The sequence below is a fragment of the Monomorium pharaonis genome, chromosome 10, assembly GCF_013373865.1.
Source record: "Monomorium pharaonis isolate MP-MQ-018 chromosome 10, ASM1337386v2, whole genome shotgun sequence".
NCBI lineage: Eukaryota > Metazoa > Arthropoda > Insecta > Hymenoptera > Formicidae > Monomorium > Monomorium pharaonis.
In genome coordinates this window covers 19,084,773-19,103,853 of record NC_050476.1, presented here as the reverse complement: position 1 = coordinate 19,103,853, position 19,081 = coordinate 19,084,773, and the positions used below count along the sequence as shown (strand labels likewise).

Genomic DNA, 19,081 nt, shown 5'->3' with positions numbered 1-19,081 from the left:
TATAGAATATAAAATGTTACAAGTCATCATAGAATATTTCAATGACATTTAATGAAAGCGTCAAATTGCCAAATAGTAATAAATTACTTGTAATTGGTTAATCATATACATTTCAGTGAGTTCAGTGTCACGGAACTTGAATCTAATTTACCTACTCAATCGTATTATGCCTTTTCCGCAACTAATCTGGGTGACGAATTGATCTGAAATACAGCGATGCTCGAAACGTATCGGAAAGAGAAAGGACAACAACGAAACAGTAATTGAATTTCACCGCGTCTAATTATTCGGAGCCATGACTTCGCGTACGTGACTTGTTTTCGCATCGTCGTCAAGCACCGTTTTAAAAATGTCGCAGTCTCACTGAGAATCATTATGCATCGAGTGCATCTCATGAAATATATAGACTTGTATGGACTTTATCTCTAGAGGTCGAGATAAGCAAAATTATATTGCGATAGAATCAGAGCTGCATTCACAACGACGCCACATCGATTATAAATTAAAATAACGATAATTTCACGAATGTGAAAGTTAAGCGTTTTGTAAATGGAAAAATAGAAATCAAATAGTTTCGAATTTTCCTTTCTCGCAAAATGTATTACAATATTTGAATTAACTTTATTAAATAACATTTATTTTTCAAATAATTTTTTAAAATTATTATCTGTTTTTTCAATTTCTGTTTTTATAATATTCCAAATTTATTTCTCTTCAATTAAGTATTATTTTACTGCACCAGACAACCTTCGAATTTATCTCTGCTTGAACCAAATTATATTAAAGAGTTTACTATTAATAGTGATTTCACAAAAAGATAAAGTATAAAATAATTTATAATAAATTTTTGGAATTTTTAGGAAATTATCATTGGAGGCTTATAATTGAGCGATTAATTATTTATTTCTGGTTAAAATATATAATAACAGCTGCGCTAAATATATCGCTACTAAACAATTTCTTGTAATTATATCGGAGACGTTTCACACTTTATACTTTATACCAAAAAATTCTGTACTAAAAAAAGGAGTTTAATAGGAATGATTCAGCTTTGGCGAAATAATTTTCATTTAATCAATATTTGATTAATACATCCAAATATTAATAGTTATTAATATTTAGTTATTATAATATTAATAATCAAGTATGCAATCTGTTATTAAACGGTTGTCAAACGGTTACTAAATATTACTAAATATTTGTTTATATTGAGTTTATAATGAATATTTAATTGAAACTGTTTCACTAAAGTAACCATCATTCACCAACTCTTTTCCCGATGTACCGCACTGTACGTGCAACTTGTTAAACACAACTTATATTGTTGTAACTTTGTCCACTGAACTGCTGCAAAAGTTGCTACCATATTTGCAGTCTCTCTTTCAGAATCATTCTTTCTACGCTCGCGCAAAATGTTTGTTATGAGTTTTTATGTGAAAGCAGAGAAAAGTAAATCTCCCCTACCTACCGTCAACCCCCGGGGGAAAGAAAGGGAATTTTAATTCGTCACTTTCGACATTTTGCATATTTATCGTTGCTATAAGACTGAATGCGGATTCGTTGCTGGTCGGCTTGGTAAGAATTACGATGCAAATTATGACGCTTATTCCTCGCAAAGAACTAACGCTCCCTTTAACTCAATATTTAATATCGGCTCAATGAGCTTAACTTCATTTCGCGACTATTCCTCGATACCCCCGTCTCGAGACCAATTAATCTGATATTCAGCCTGCATATTTAATGCACTTTTGCAGTCTCCCGCTGCTCTATTACATCCGTAATTCGATACATAGATTGAAACTGACTCGACAAAGCTCGGCGAAATTTTGCAAATTGGTACGGTCCACTAGGATTCCCGTGGCGATCGTAGTAGCAATAGTATTCCGTGCTTCAATCGCGAAATAACATATATCCCCCGCGCGCGCTTGAGCGCGAATCAAAGTGAATCCATCAGCACGGATTTACCTCCCTCTCCCGTGCGTTTGACAATAGGGCTCTTTATTTATTTATCGTCTCGGCGATTTTGCAAGCGCGACACCCGCGCGACGGCGACGCACGCTCGTCGACGCAAACATTTCCGCGAGACTCGTCGTGATCCCGTTGCAAAATTTTGTTACCACTCCCCCTCGCTTAACCCGTTTATCAGCGGGCAAGCGCGCCGTAACTCGCCCGTTACGAAGTTAAATTTACCCGTGTAGCGAATGTGATGGAGAACAGTTATGCTAATATCGCTGAATTCAGTAGTGTGTCGCATCATTTCCGGCTCTCCCTATCGTTCTCGTAGAAAACGACACGCGTCGAAAGCGAAAAAAGAAGGGGAGGGGCGAAAGAAAATTCTCCGCCTAAGTCGCTTTGACGAAAGTTTAATTTGCGCGACTTATCTCCGTTCTGTAATTTACCTCGTTAAATAACTCGGGGAAAATGAAACTCGAGATGATAAAACGCTTATTTGCACGAAAGAAAACAAATTTCTTAGTTATAAGCAAATAAATGTATATTTCTTTAACAAACTACGCGGACGTGCCTCGCGTTTTAGGACGTGATTTTAGGTAAATTATTTTACCCACCTCATTTACACTTAAATTTCTATTGTTACATAACTCGCTAATGAAGTCTGAGATGGTGAAAAGTGCCTCGAAAAGGAAATTTCTATTCAGCTCACAAGGGCAGACTTTACACGTAAAGAGGAAATGCGCTTCGAAAAATGTTCTACACAGTTGGAAAATTTGTGTTAAATTTAGCATACATCACATGTCCCAAACTGTCCACTCCAACTTTTGTATTAAATTAACGTAGAACAAACGTGCGTGTTAGAAAATAACAAAAATATTATGTAAAAATTAGCACGAAAAAGAAAGTAAAATTTTGACGCAATTTAAAAACATACTTCTTAAAATTAATATTTATTAGACGTTAATTCTTATAAATATAAAAATCTTATAAATATAAGATGTTAATACACATATACATTTCTACATTCTTAGAATTTACGTTTTAAAGCATTATTTTTACGTTATTTATTACCTTATTACCTAAATTGCGTTATTTGAACACTAAGAAATTTTGAATAATTTAACATAAAGTATTAAAAACAAAAAAAATGAAAAAAATTGCTCTATCTAATAAAATTGCATTCGAAAACTTTACATGTGTTCCCTTACGTTTCCCCTTGTTACACAATTCGGTAATAAAGCTTGAGATAATGAAACATACGTTTGTACGAGGGAAAGAAATTTCTATTTAAGAGACAAGAGTGCGAATTTTGCTCAGAAAAACGACGCAAATTGCGGTCCAAAAACGGTCCGAGAGGAGAGCTTTGTGATAAAATCGCTTTAATAGAATTCCCGAGTTGGGCTTTATGTCTGTTGAGTTTTCCATTGTCGAATAAAAACAGTAATGGAGTTTAAGATAATTCTAAACGTCGTGTGTATAAAAGAGGGAATTTATCTTTCAGGAGCAACTTGCACACCCTTTACGCATTTTACGTTTATGCAAAGATAACTATCCTGTTATTATTGCAGTTTGTAATCACATTACGGGGATGGCTGCCCTTAAATCAAAACCGCGTTGAGTGATGATGAACGCCCTGTTGTTGTACGATGTGAAACTGTAATCTTGCATTTCATTCCTGCTACGTAATTAGCATTAAATTTCACTAAACGTAATGTGAATTTTGATTCAATGAAAGGTTAAAGAACGCTCTCGCGTTTCCCGCGATCTGCAACAAGATTCGCTCCTTGAAAAACAACGCTCGAAGTTTAGTTGGTCGGACTTTTTGAAAAGAACATTGACAAGAGGATTCAATTTCATTGTAGGCTCTTCGATCAAACGTAGCTAAATCAACGCTATCGAACGCTCAATTATATTTTCATTCAAATTCATCACGGAGAACCAATCAAAGTCAATGATAAGGAATGTTTATAGCAAATGTGTGTGTATATGTGTTTGTGTGTGTTACAGACACTCTATTCATTCCTTACATACGTACGATCAATATTACATTGAATGATTTATTCATCTCATGCAGCCGGTATCGCGGATGAAAATGAAAATGAAATCTTAATGTGTTTATTCGTACCTGAAATTCTGAAATTAATGCACGATACGCTTATTCATATTTAAACGACGGTAAATAACTGTCGTTAACTTAAGTTATTAATTTCAAAGACACGATACCAATTGAGCAATACGAAAATGTGACGAATCTCTCGTTCGTGTGACATAATAAGAATACCGCCTGGCAGATTAAATCGGCCGTCGCATTTCCGTCATTCCCGCCACCAAAATATTCAGCAACTAGGAAAACATTTTATTACCGGAGCATCGCCGGATGCGACGTCGAAAAGCCAAAACTTGCCCATCCCGATCGCAAATCACCGTCGACGCACGGATCCTTCTGAGAGATCAATCTCGCCGAGATGAACACCTCGACCTCTCGGCTACATCTGAATACGCGGTCGGCCCGGGGGTCCCCGATCCCGACGCCGGGGATTCCCCGCCCACTCGGCTCGGTCCCGAGACTTTCGCGGAGAGTAACCCGGCTACAGACGAGTGAATCGATCAAACGGCATCCCCGGCATTTAAAAGCCGACCCAGACAGATTTTCTCGTCGTCGTGACAATGAAAAACAGGAGGTGGAGGAAGAGGAGGAGGAGAAGGAGGAGGAAGAAATGTCCGGGATTCCTACCCGCAACGAAGCAGCCGGATAAGCAACCTTAGTCCTTGGAGACCGGAGAAGAAGAAGAAGAAGAAGAAAAAGAAGAAAAAGAAGAAGCAGCAGCAGCAGCAGTTTCTGCTCGTACAGGAGAACCGCACCTCACCGATCGCTCTCGCGGTCACTTCGCGGTCACTCCTCCGTGTGTCACACCGGCGGATTTCCGTGCGGAGCCGACGAACGGAAACACCGGAGCAGAGACCAGCAACCTTCGACGGTCGACGGCGCACTGGCGAGGTGCAGCCGGCCGCCTCTCTTCTGGGAGCTCGTCTACCTTACCGACGCGACGCAGGCGTCCTTGACGCAGCGAGCTGGGGGGATCAGGCGGGTTGCGGATCAGCGTACCCGCGCCAGATAGCACGGAACCCCCGAAAAGGAGCAGGAGGAGCAAGGGGAGAGAGGGAAGAGAGGGAGAGAGAAAGAGAGAGAGAGAGAGGACAGAGAGACGGAGAGAGAAAGAGAAGGAGTGAAGAGACAGGGCAGCACACAGCACAAACTCATCGGTTGTGTAGATACCTGTTGAATGCACTTGGCCAGGGTGGGAGGAAGTGCTGCTGCCGCCGCGACGGATCGGAGAAACGCACCGGCGACGGCGCCGTCACCACCGAACGCCGCATCGAACCGACGCGACGGCGAAGGAAAGGATCCTCGAAACACAAACGGTCACGGTCGATCGGAGATTCGAGGAGTCAGCCTCCCGGGGGGGGGGAGGGAGGGAAGGGAGGGATGCCGGATTTGCTTGCCGGAGTTGTGCAGCCACTCGGCGAAACGTGGTGAATGACAGCCTCGGACGGGAAATCCCCGCCGCGGCCGATTGCGGAAATATTATCTTTCCGCTCGATTTATAAAGCTAATAAATCGAGAAGAATCGACTTCTGCAGTTTATCACGGGTGACTTGACGCGTGATTGTTGAATGATCGCAATGCGATTACGTTATCTACGTTGCTATGAGGATATAAGAGAATTTATTGCAATTATTAGTTTCGAAATACGCTCGGGAGGAAGTAAGCAGTTTATATATTCGCTGCAACTAAGGTTGATTAGTACTAACTAGTTGAAAAGTTGAAAATTAATAATAAAGCTGATAACTTTTAACCCTCTATTGCTCTCGATCGGGAAACGAATATTTTCAAAGCCTTTGACAAAAAGTATACAAAATGAAATTAAGAAAACGATTATGCAAAAATACTCTAAAAATTGTGTAAAAAGGTTAAAGAGTTTTAGAGTTAATTTTTATGTTATATATATTTGTGTAATTAAAAAAATTAAATGTGAACTGAACATTCGGTTCGTACAAGAGCAATGGAGAGTTAACTTACTTTGAATGTTTTAATTTTTAACTAGTTATTTTTCTTAACATGTAAATTTTAACTTACTAACTCAAAAAAACATATTAACTTATTTAACTCTAGCTGAAACTTTTTTTTTTATTAATTATCAGTATTAAATTTAACATGTATGCACATAACGTAAAGATGTTTAAAAAGTATTAAAAAATTAATTTTATATTTATTATGAAAACTATTATTTCAATATCTCTGGCATTTGTATATGTCCAAAAATCAAATCAAATAATCAAATCTACACGGAAAGAATTTTCTCTTAAAAATTATCCTGAAAATCGTGGTAATTGTGAGACAATGTAAACCTTGGAGACTAGAAGTAATTAGTAATGAGAATGGAAGAAAAACAAGACAAAAAGGGACTATCGCAATAAAATTCGTTAGAACTAAAAGTGCGCAAAAAAGCGTGTATCACGAGGGCGTAAAATTATACAATACCTTGCCAGCAGAAATTAGAAGTTGTGAAAGAATTGATGTATTTAAACGGATGTTAAAGAAACATGTATGTAAATCTATGTAAAACATAATAGCTGAGAAAGCTAAATAAACTTCAATCAATCAATCAATCTCTCTTTCTCTCAATAGGTAATTCCATGAAGTTGCGGCAGGTGCGGAAGTTGCCTGTCGACTCCGCGTTACGATTCTATCTCTACCTACTCGCAGTAGGGGATTCGATGTAAATCGAAAGAATTTTCACGGGTCAACTCGCGGAGTCTCGGGGAAATTAATGCGAAACTGTCGCAACTGTCAACAGCACGATTCGAAACCGCTTCGATAGAACGTCACTCCCGCGACGTTCGGGAAGAAGGCGTTTAGCCCCCTTAGGGAACGGGTAAACCCTCGAAATTACATTCGTCAGGAATAGGAAGTTACGCGTCGAATCGAGATTCATTAAAGCCAGTTCTCCCGCGAGACACGCGGCGACGAGTCCCTGAGAAAGAAAGTTAACGTCGCACGATGCGAGAGGGGGAGCGAAAGGGTGAGATTCGAAACGAGAATTCGTATTTGTGAATTCGCTCTCGCCTCCCCTCGGAATCGAGAGAAGAAGCGAAATTACAATTCGACGGACGTCGAAAGAGTCTGTTTTACCGTCCGTAAAGTAATCAAAGCCCGACGGTCACATCGTCGTCCGGAAATCCGCGGGAGCAGGTCGACCGACCGACCGACCGACCGACCGCGGCGTTAGGAATCCGGAGTCCTGTCGACGCGTATCTAACAGGCGTAATTTCGGTGTAACTTTATCTCGCGCTTGTTACACGAGAACGCCGCGATTCCGCCGGGCGAGGTGACCGCATTTCGGTATCACATGCCTCGAACGAGGTACGGACTCGAAAGAGAGAGGAAGGGTCGATACTCGTGTACCCGACACATTGAAGCCCTCCGTGTGGCTGCAGCTTCGCCGGAAAAGGGTTCTCGTTGCGCTAACGTGTCAAACTGTTTCTGTTGTTTGACATTAATACGTTAGCTGAGAAGAAGATAAGAGAAGTAAAACGCTGTAATTACTGGAACGGTAGCCTTGCAGCTCCAAGCACGAATGATGTAAACATGAATTACGATGGCTATTCTACTCATTAGATTCATTTTTTGCTATTTTTTTTAAGACTACATTAAGAAAATAATGTGCAATTATCATAATTTAACTATATAAGTCATGTTCAGGGCCAGTCATACCTATTGTTTTAATCATGCAAATTGTAGCTATTAGTTATTATTTCCACTGGTAAACGGAAATGTTTAAAAAATTATTATACACTACTAAAAAAAAAAAATAGGGAACACTTTTTGTATACCTAAACTTAGGTTATTTTCAAACCGTAGCGAAAAATCATCACAGAAACAAAATCCAAAAAGCGTTTTAAAGCTTGGAACTTCTTCTTTCAAACACTTTTTGGCGTTTTCAGTTATCTTTTTTTGTTTACCAACGTGGCACAATGATAAAGCTTGACTCATTAAAATAAAAATTTTCAATTCAAACTTTCTGCGCTGCATTTCGCGTAAAAAAAATTATAGAGAATTTCTGTTGTTTATATCTTGTAGCGGAATTTTCTCCCTTTATTTTAGATAGAGTCACTATTCACGAGTAATAAACAATGAAAATCAAAATGACCTTTTTTTTAATAACTCGGTTAAAAAAAATCGCACAGCAATGAACAACCGCTCGAAAAGGAAAAGACCCCGCTACAAGGTGCAAATAACAGAAATGATTTTTTTCACGAGAGATACAGCGCAGCAAAGTCGCATGAAAATTAACAAATAACAATAAAGTGTTTTAATTAAAATATTGTAAAATAATTATGATAAAATGAATTATGAAAAAACAATCGTTTACTTTCTCATTTTTATTAGGACTTAATTTTTGTTGCGTAACATTTATAATCTCTTTGTCCAATGTTTTTTCTTGAATTCTGTATTATATTAATGAACAAAGACGAAAAGGACAATTTATCATATCAATTATGAAATTAAATACGAATAAGTTCCGCGTGGTACGAGAAAAATTTAGATTTCAAGAGCTAGAATTCGCGATATCGCATAATTCGGATATTTTGAATTTTGAACGCGTCGTTTACCGCTCGACGAGAAAATTACCGCGTCCTCTCGTCTCGCGGAGTCGTCGGAACGGCGCGGCGAAATTACACGGTAAGATCGGCGGAAGTGCAAAGTAAGGACGATGGCAGCTAGTTCCGCTGAAAATTTCAAAATTGCGCTCCGCGTTGGCCACTTTTCGGTAGCGCGCGCGACGTCTGCAATAATCGACGTAGTAACGGCGAGGAGAATTAATTTTACAAAAGTCGGCATTGTTAAACAATGATTTGCACAACTGAATACACTCATTATTCTACTTGCCCTACGTACTTAATCAATAACTTGAGTCGCAGCAAAATCAGCGGTACTTTCTTCTGATTTATACTCCATGTTGAATTACACAATCTCTCTCAGACATTTGTTACAAGCAATTAAATAAATATAATTTGCAATTGTGCTTAATATTGTCTTTACATTATTCTCAGATACTCATGAACACGTATTAAATCTGTACATATAACTCTATTAAATATGTTAAAATAATAATTTAAAACATATTTGTTAACTGCGATAGTAATTAATAATTAGTGATTATTAATCATTGGCAATTATTCTTATCAAGAAGTAAAATGTATCTATTATTAAATAAAATAAAAAATAATATTGATGCAGATATGAATACAGATAATAAAAGCCAACCAATTACGTATAAATTTCTTTATAAGTAATTTATAAATAAATGAATTACGAATTGCTTCAGACTGGAACATAAATAATTTTATATTTTGCAAAAAGTTATATTGATGCATACATGTATTATGTATAATTATATCGTCATATCAAAATGCAAAATGTTTTTGCTGTGGAAAGTTTCTATTCCACAGAACTTGATAATAGAACATTGAGAATAGAATAATAATATCAGAGAGTACAATAATATTAGATAAACATTGAAAGGAAGCCATTTTGCACGCGAAAAATTCCATAATAGCGATATTCAAAGAGAAAAAGAGAGAGAGAGGATTCCAAAAGATTTTAAATTTAAAATAAAACAGCTCTGCTGATATTTTTTATAATCTAGTTTGCTTTTTGCAATTTCGTGTCGCGACAAATCTAGAATAAAATTATAAATTGTTAATAATTATCATTATATAAACATTATCTGTCTTTTTATATGCGCGGTCGCGCGTCTCGTGACTTCAAGCAAGTAAATTGACTACTTCGGTTTACTCGTGATTGCAAACGGAAATAAATAGCGTACGTGCGTTTGATTTAATTTCGCAATATGTGCTTATTGCGCAATACGACTTTGAGAAAAAAGCGGAAATCGAAAATAAGTCTTAACGAAAGTAACCGCCTTAACATCCCATAAGACTGGTTTTTCATAAATAATCGTGCATGCCATATGCGTAAGTATGACGAATTTTTGACAAAATTTCAAGAATTGAACAGATAATTAAATATTAATCTTTGTAATAAATTTCAGTAAATTTTATTTTAATGTGTTTGTAATTGTAAGATTATTGGCAAAGATATTATTAGTTTTTAAAATTGAAAACAAATATTTTTATAGCTACGGTTACTGCTGGTACGATTACAGTCTATATAGTTACTATAAAACGTATACTCTACATGATTACGATTATTTGTTACTCTGTTTGTTGTTACGTTAGTAACTATGGAATCATTGATTTAACGTTATGTCCAGCCCTGTCCTATTTATTAATGAAATTTTTTTCAAGTACCCCTTATTTTGCCCCTATATTTCAATTACCACTTATTATAATTTTTAAAAATATTTTTTTTTTGTTGACATAAATACATTTTTTTATTGACATAAATACATAAATACATTAAAGACAGATTTAAAATATGGAAAAGTAGAAAGCTGCCTCAAGCGACGTAATTTTTACGCTCGTTGTCGATACGTCATGACATTCGAGAGCCAGACTTCAAAAGGCACTACGTTTAGTATAAAATCCGTTCGTAGTGAAAATTCCCTTGTCTCAAAAATAAATGAGAGGCCGCAGGCTGTGCTTTCCCACCGACTGACTGTGAGCGATTAAACGAAATGTTTTTCTGTCGCACTGTGTCTCTGTTGTATTTATTTTGCTCTCGACCCGTGGCTCTTCAGATCTGTTTGCCATTTATACATTTATATTTATTCGCAAATCTCTCTTCTCACTCTTGTCATTGTTCCGAACATCCGATCTCGTTGAAAAATGCGAGGAATAGATTAAGTGAGACATCTCCGCCGCGTCGCCCTCTTTTTACTTTCTTCCTTCATTCTACTTTCGCGTTTACGCCGTATGTTTACTCGGCGTCGCGACGGCGAATCAATGATGCGTAGTAGTAACGCGTGTGCATACACAACAACGAGAATTATCGATCAGCCAGTCCGTTTTCTTCCGCACTTGACACCTCGCCAATTCTCACGCATGCATACACAGTCGGATATCCGCTATTGTAGCTCGTACCCACTCTCTCTCTCTTTCTCTCTCTCCCCCCCCCTCTCTCTCTCTCACTCTCTCTCTCTCTCTCTCTCTCTCTCTCTCTCTGCAACGTCCTATAATTCGAGGCATAAATTATTTGCAGACTCCGAGAGTTCGGTGTCCATGGCAATGGCGAAGCAGCCAATGTCATCCGAGATCGCCGTCGTCGCCGGTGTACCTATACCTGGCCTAAGACCTTTGGAACTGTTCCAGCTGCAAACGCGTAGCCGCTTTTATGCCGTGATTTTAACGCGAGATGATCTAAATCCGATTACTGCATTTCGCCAGAAATTTTATTGCACTTCATGACGAGCGCGCCGATCTCGAATTAATGGTCTCTTATCTCTCGTCACGCTTACAGTTTACATCGAGCCACTTTCTTACTCATTGACCTTAAAAAAATGCAAGATGCTTAATATTAATGATAAAACTGTTCTGACTTTTTTTAATAAAAAAATTCTGAATTTTGCTAATAATAACAATAAAAGAGCTAGTCTTTACTTTTACAGATTTCTTATATGTATATTTCTTCATATTCTACTTGGTCTTAATCATCAAATTTTATTACAGCTATTAATGAATTTATCTGGAAAGCGTGAGAAAAAGAAATAATTATTTAATCATTTACTAATCATAATTTTAACAAGTAGTAACATAAATTTCTAATTTATCATTGAAAATAGTCGAACTATAATATAATAGCTAATAATACCTATAATATAACAGATAGTTAATCATAAAAATCTCATAAGTGCAACAGGTAACAAGTCTTCCTGAAAACATTCTGTGGGAACAAGGTGAATAAAAACGCAAAGCTACATTTGATACATGATTTTGCTTTCCGAGTGCCGCTCCATCAGGAAAAGGAAGTAGTCATCAGTTGTACTTATTCTAGCTTACATTGAAGGATCGACTATTTCCGTGATTCTAACTTATAAATTTCGACAAATATATATGAGACACAACAACAAAAGTTTACGTTTCAACAATTGTTTATTTCATAAAATTTAGAAATTATTGCCTTTTATTACGTTTTATAACATTTCATTGCTTTACTTTTTATCTTACAAAATTTTCATGTAAATTATTAATCAAATTTAATTAATAAATACAAAACAATTCGATTCGAGTTTATTGAATTACGTAAACATTAATATTCATTTTGATTTTGTCATATTAATTATTAATTATATCCAAAGAGAATTTTTCGTCAAATAATAATTATTTCGTCAAATTGCCTGTTGTACAAATCAAATTCTTTTAAAAACTAAGAGTCAGACAGAAATTTATCAAACTTTGTTACATTAAACCGCAGCATTTATTCGATCGCAAAGCTGCGTTATCTTGACAGATTCATTGGTAATGCCAACAGAAATCATTCTCAGTCGAGGGGAAAGGTACCCGATCGGGATTCGCGTGAATCAAATAAAAAAAGACTGAGGGTAACACAGCCGGAATATAAATTCATCGCCATCCTCGGTGACTTGGCGGACAATGAATCCCTCAGGGATGGATCCCTTAAGGCCCTTCGCTACGGCCATTCTTCGTGACATGCGGATTACAATGTGATGCAGCTGTGGGATATTTTATCTATCCGATGTTGATAAGATTCCGTGAAAGTATTAGGTAAATTTATTTGGCAAAAATTTAACAAAAGCTTCTTGTGCAAAATTTAATCGTTTTTATTTATTTTTCATTGGCGATTAAAATAATTTCCTTTGTACGTAGATAAATAATATTTGTTAAAAATTTATCTGTCAACAGCAAAGTGAAGAAATCTGTTATATATATTTAAATATTACTTTTTATTTAGTTATTCACAAATTATTATTCACGCAGATATTAAATTTTACATGCTTTTGTAGTCATAATTATATATTTTTAATTACATAATATTCTTTTTTATTTATATAAAGCTTTTTTTATATAAATCTTTAATATTGTTTTAAAATTGTAAATTGTAATGGATTTTTATGTTATAAACATCTTAACATCGTTTTTAGATTAAATAGTGTTGTTTAATTAAAATTGACTTAAAAAATAGTCGCATAAAAAACAAGATATAATCAATAATGATTAACAGCAATGTTCCGCATTGACAATTTTTATAAAATATTTAATATTTGTGCAAATAACATTTGTGCGTTCATATAAAACAAAATAATAATTTCAAATGATCAAAATTGTATACATCACTCTTGATTCTACTATTGTAATACTCTTGATTTTACATCATGCATTATCAACATTAATAATACATACATACTAACTTTTCTCGAGTAAAATACAATTTTTTTATTTTTTCAACAAATTTAACTTTTAGATAATCTATCTCATTAAATTAATTACGACATATTTGGAATTCATAAATATTCAAATCGCTGGAGAGAGAGAGAGAGAGAGAGAAGCGGGAATGAAAATGGACCCCCTTTTGACCAGTTTTATGTATCTCTATATTTTCTATCAATACCTTTAAAGCTGATTAAAATCTAATTGCATCTGCATTCTATGACTTTCATCTATTCGTAGTAGAAAACGATATTTTCCAGACGGCTCAATCGATCATTAATGAAATGAGTTCAACCCTCTGAATCAATCTCTCAGTTAATAGATTTATTACACTCTCTCTCTTTCTTAACGTTTTCCAATTACGTTATCTAACTTCACGCCTGACGCAACATGCCTCAAATAAGCGGCGGGAATGTCGTCGAATGGTTTCTACCCTTCATTCAGTGCATTTGCTTTGACATGCCTACCATACCTCGTTATTTTTAATGAGGCACGTTTACAGTATAGCATCGGTTTCAAAAAAATCTTCAACCTCTTATAAGAATAGCCTGACATTGTCTCTCCTTCCTCTTTCTCGTTGAAAATATGTATAAATATATGTACATAACTTATAAGATTGACACACGTTATTATTACGAATTTGCATTATAATCATTTGAGAGTCTTATTCACTGTTATTCATTATAGCACAGAAAAATAACAAGTCGAATACTGTATCTATGATGATATCATATGACAATTAAAATACTTTCTCTCGTTTATCCCTTTGAATTAAAACAAAAGAAATATTTCTGTTTCCTGATTGAAAGTGCACTTACTTTCTTATGCAAAAATATATAGTTTCTAAAGAACAAAGAAATCAGAATTTTTTTAAATATATTTGTTTTTCCTAGTGAAAAGTTTTTTTTGGTGACAAGAAACACTATATGTTTCGGTGATCAGACAGTTTTATTTTCAATATTGCACAGTTTTCAAGTATAACTAAACTGTACAGTTTCCGAATGTACTGAGATATTCTTGTAAAAACCGCGTAAAAAGTTGCAAATACGCAACTACTGGCCAATGGAGAGTTGAATAATTTTATTGTTTTTTTTTTGTGCTTTCCTCTATAATTCTCGTGCGCGTTGTCTTCCTAAATAACGCGTTCGATATTTTGATTGTCACTTAAACTCGACAGTCGACGTAGCGGTATTTTTTTCCGATCGGCACAATAAATTATAACACGTGCCAGCCGTCCTCAGTGTGATTTACGATGATAGAAAAATCAAGTCGACCGGTCGTTTTTGTATTTTCTCGCGGCATGACGCTCCGCACGAGCAAGCGATCCGCACACCGGGAAATATTGCGGTTCAGTCGCGTTCCTCTCGTTATATACATATATATATATATATAAATTTGTGTGTGTATGTGTGTGTGTGTACATATACATATACGCGATGGCAATGCTTCATTCAACGGCACGGCTCAACTTCCCCGTGGGATAACATATCGCGAGAAATTGCACGTCGTGATTTAAATCCGCACGCAGCAAGTTTCGGCAAAAACGTTTACACCGCTGGACCAACCGATCGAATTTTCGCTCTGCAAATTGAAAGGGGAATCAAAATCCCACGATCGCCGAGTACTTTTCAATTCCGTACTTAGAGGGCGGCTGCTGGAACTCGGGCGAAAACCCGAATCTCGCGCGAGCGAGCGAATATACGCGTTTCCTTTCTGTATACGCCGTTTTCCACCTTTGGAAAGATTGGCCGGCATTGTTGCGCTCAGTGGGAATGCTTCTTGCGCGAAAGTTTGGAGATGATTGGCACTTGAATACCCCCACCCCCCCCCTCTCACCGCGCGCTCGCGTGCTATGCGAGAACGCTTTTGCAGTTGCGAATTTGTGTGTCGCGGATGAAACGACTCCTTTTTTTCCCCTTTGACCCCGTGAGTCGCTAAGTGCACGCTCCGACGAACACGCGAATGTTGCCGTGCAAATCTCTCCGTGACGAGTGAAGGTACCTTGTGAATTCCATCGGTACGTTTTGCGGGAAGTTGCCTTCTTCGTGCCATACGAATACGAAGCTTCGCGTTTCTATGGTAACAACCGTTAGGATTTGAGAATCTCTAATTAAGTAAATTGAAAACAAAGAGACCTTTAACAACAAGACGTCATTGAGACACATTATAATATCTCTGTCTTGTAAGATGAAAGGCTTTTACCGAACTAAGCTTCAGGAGGCCAAATCAAAACAAAAATTGTATTTTTAATTAAGTTTCAAATGACTTTACCTCAACAAAATATGAAGGGGTTGTTTTCAAAGTATTTAACATCTTATAAATTAAAAATTGTTAAACATTTGTAATAAAACAACAATTTTTATCGATACTTTCGAAGAAAAATTATCTCCTAATTTACGAAAAATTCTTTATTGGAATTTATCCTTTAATAACAAAGCCATCTATATGAGTGTTATGAAAAAGCGTTCTATATAAGTTTCGTTAAATCAAACGCAATAAAGTCATTCTAAATTGAATATCTACTTTGTTAGCATAGTACACATAGTGGGACAAAGATCAGATCCAATTATTAAAAATAAATTAATATTTGTAACGTCGGTAACGAATGTAATCGTAAAATTTAACCTACAACGTGTTTTTTATTTTCTCTCTTTTACTTTAAATTTATTACCTTTTTGCTATGTATTATTTTATTAATAATCGTATTTCTTGTTTTGTGTTTTTTTTTTTGTCTTTTTCAAAGTTAACTTTATACACCAATTTCGATTAAATAGCGCGAAGAGACGAAAAAATACGCAAAAAGCATAAAACAAAAAGCAAAGAGCACATTGTAATGGAATATCCCTAATAATGCTTTAAAAAAATTTTTTATTTTAATTTGTCTTTTTATAATTAAAATTTTTATCCAGTGTTATAAATGCATCTATATTAATTTTTATGAATACGCGTGTATTTAAATTCTTATTTAATTTCCATTAAGGCTTTTATTAGCAGAAATTTATAAGCATTTTACGTGAATTGTATTCCTTGTATCTAAATCAATATTAGAAACACGGACGTTCCTCGTAATAACGGGAACAAACCTCGGGATTTTCACGAGTTTACTGTTTTACGTTCTCCTTGAAGTACGAAAAGTGTGGTGCATTGAGAAGACACCGTAGAAGCCTATTCGCCTCGTATCGCGCCAATTTAGTCGGATCGCATAAAATCGCTGAACCCTCAATGCGCTCGAGGGTGTACTGACAGGGCCGTACTAAAATCTTACGTGATTTTAATACAAATAAGAACCCGTAACAGTGAGTATTTGTAAATATTCTTGAAGAATTTAAACAAAACATTTTTTTTAATAATACGAACACTTGATACAAGCAATTGGAATTGGAGACGACTTTTTATACTAAGTTTTCGTAGCACAATAAAAAAATTTTACTTCTAACAAAGAAGAGATTTTTTTCATGTTCTCTCGCTTTCATGTCTTCTCACAACACAAAAGAAATTTAATTCCTGAGTGTTTTAGGCTTTATATGTTAAAATATATTAAATATCGGAAAATATTATCAATAAAAAATCACAAAATTTTTCATAAAATCCTACTGTCTTTTTGTGTGTTTTATACTGCGTTTATTGAAATGCTTTTATTTATTTTGCAAGTAACATTGTTTATATTTGTTATTCATCTTAAAAATATTATTTATATTTTTAACTAGCAATAATTAACCGATAGTATGATTTTCTAAAGTAAGCTAATTATTCTGACATTCTTTTAAAAACCGTGTTTATATTTGAAATCGATTCTTTTAAATGGCGGTAGCTACTGCATGATTTGGCATCTTCTTCCAAAATATCGAATAAAGATAAACGCCGAGTGCATCAAGTTCGACCCTGCGCATCGTGATGCGGCAGACGAGAGAGCATGTGAAGTTCCGGCCGTCGCGTCGATGAAGCCTTCTTCACTTCTGACCCGACGCTTCCGACCTTTTTCTTCGGCCTGGCGATGATGCCATCCGTCGTTTCGAAAGAGCGCACTTTTAATAACCGCGCGTTCTTGTTAAGCTTTTACGGCGCCGTTACATAAATTGAGCCGTTAAAAAATAATAGTCGAGCGCGAGCGGATCCTCCACCGCGCCGGTCGCGAACGCTGCTTTGTAACGCTACGAGAATTAAACAGGCATATGGCCGCGAGCGACTGGCTGGTTAATTCAGTTTGTTTTAAAAAAATTGTGAAACGCGAGATTAAGATTCGCGATAAAATTGCGTGCGCGATGATACAAAACAATACACAGTAAAAAATTTTCTTGTTAAAAAATATCCTGATTAAAACTTATATGTTAAAATTGAACATATTTGCTTTAACATATTGCTGTTGTGTTAATTCAAGTAAAGTGTTAAATTATTAGAATAACTGAAAAAAAGTGTAAAAGTAACATAAAAATTATGTCAAATTATAAAATTTACATTTATTTTTATGTTAAAATAATATTTATGTTGCTATTTAACATAAGCTTATGTTAAATATGTTAAATTAACAGAAAAATTTCTGTGGACCGCGTTTTGGACATGCGATATCTGTTAAATTTAACATAAATTTTTTTACTGTGTACAGAGAGAGAGAGAGAGAGCCCGTGTCACATTCTTAAATCGTTCTCTTTACGACTTAAAGTGACTTAAACGACTTTGTCGTTGCTGCAATAGGACGATAAACGTAATTTCCATAGTGCGACAAATACAGAAATCATATAAGAACGTATTAATGATAATAATATCAATAATATAAAATTATGTTTTTACTATAAAATGTAACTAAATAGTAGTATAAAGTTGATTGTACACTAAGAAAAAAATGTTGTTAATTTGACTGAACTTGATTAAATTTCGTCAGTTTAAGTATTTATGCATTTAATTTAAATACATAAAACACTTGAACTTTAATTTATTTATATATTTAACTAAAATACATAAATAGTTGAATTAAAGAAATTTAATCAAGTTGAAAATTTAATCAAATTAACAACGTTTTTTTCTTAGTATATAGTCAGTTCTATAGAACTTTAATTAAAATTGACTTTTTAATTTAAAAATTAATTTTATTTCTTGCCACGTTATCTCTGCAAAGCCACAGATTTACTCAGTACGGTACTCGAACTGCAACAACTTTATATATATTAATACTGTAAAAATATTGTAAAATATTGTAATAATATTGTAAAAATTTTATCGTTAATCTACATAAATAGCCAACAAAAAGATTTTGTATTCAATTCGTTCTTATATTAATGAATCAAAATTTGTCGTCATTACAAATCATTCAACTCTCTCAGGAGAGAGAGATTTGGCTTCAAAGCCAAATTTTAATGTATATAAATAAAGTTTATTAAAGTTATCTTTTTCCGATCATTAAATGTCTAATATGTTCTATAAACATCAAAGATTAATACTTTTGTTTTCACAATAATGAAATTATACAGTGAAATTTAATGGTTATTTATTACTAAATAATAATAATTAAATTTCACTGTATTTTCACTGAAATTTAATGGTTATTCATTATTAAATAATAACCATTAAATTTCACTATATAATTTAGTGAAGCAAAATTTTATAAAAGCTATCTTAAATTATGAAACAGATCTATCTTGTATCTCTGCGGCAACTATAACTTTACATTTATAGAGAATTTAGAAGCTAAAAATTATTAACGTCTATTTTTACATTTTAA

General features: G+C 35.0%; 1 protein-coding gene across 7 annotated transcripts in view; it reads right to left on the bottom strand.

Annotated features, from left to right (window-relative positions):
• The window catches only part of LOC105835192 (venom dipeptidyl peptidase 4), a 401,395-nt gene that overhangs the window by 363,153 nt on the left and 19,161 nt on the right, over positions 1–19,081 (bottom strand). For 2 of the 7 annotated variants that reach the window (XM_028193725.2, XM_036292838.1), the window contains exon 1: positions 4,688–5,061. The exons of 2 other annotated variants lie outside the window; for them this stretch is intronic. The gene's annotated coding sequence lies outside the window, so the exon portion shown is untranslated. Of the gene's footprint in view, positions 1–4,687; positions 5,066–19,081 lie in introns of those variants that run through there. 3 more of the 7 variants (XM_036292837.1, XM_036292843.1, XM_036292842.1) reach the window with 3 other exon arrangements.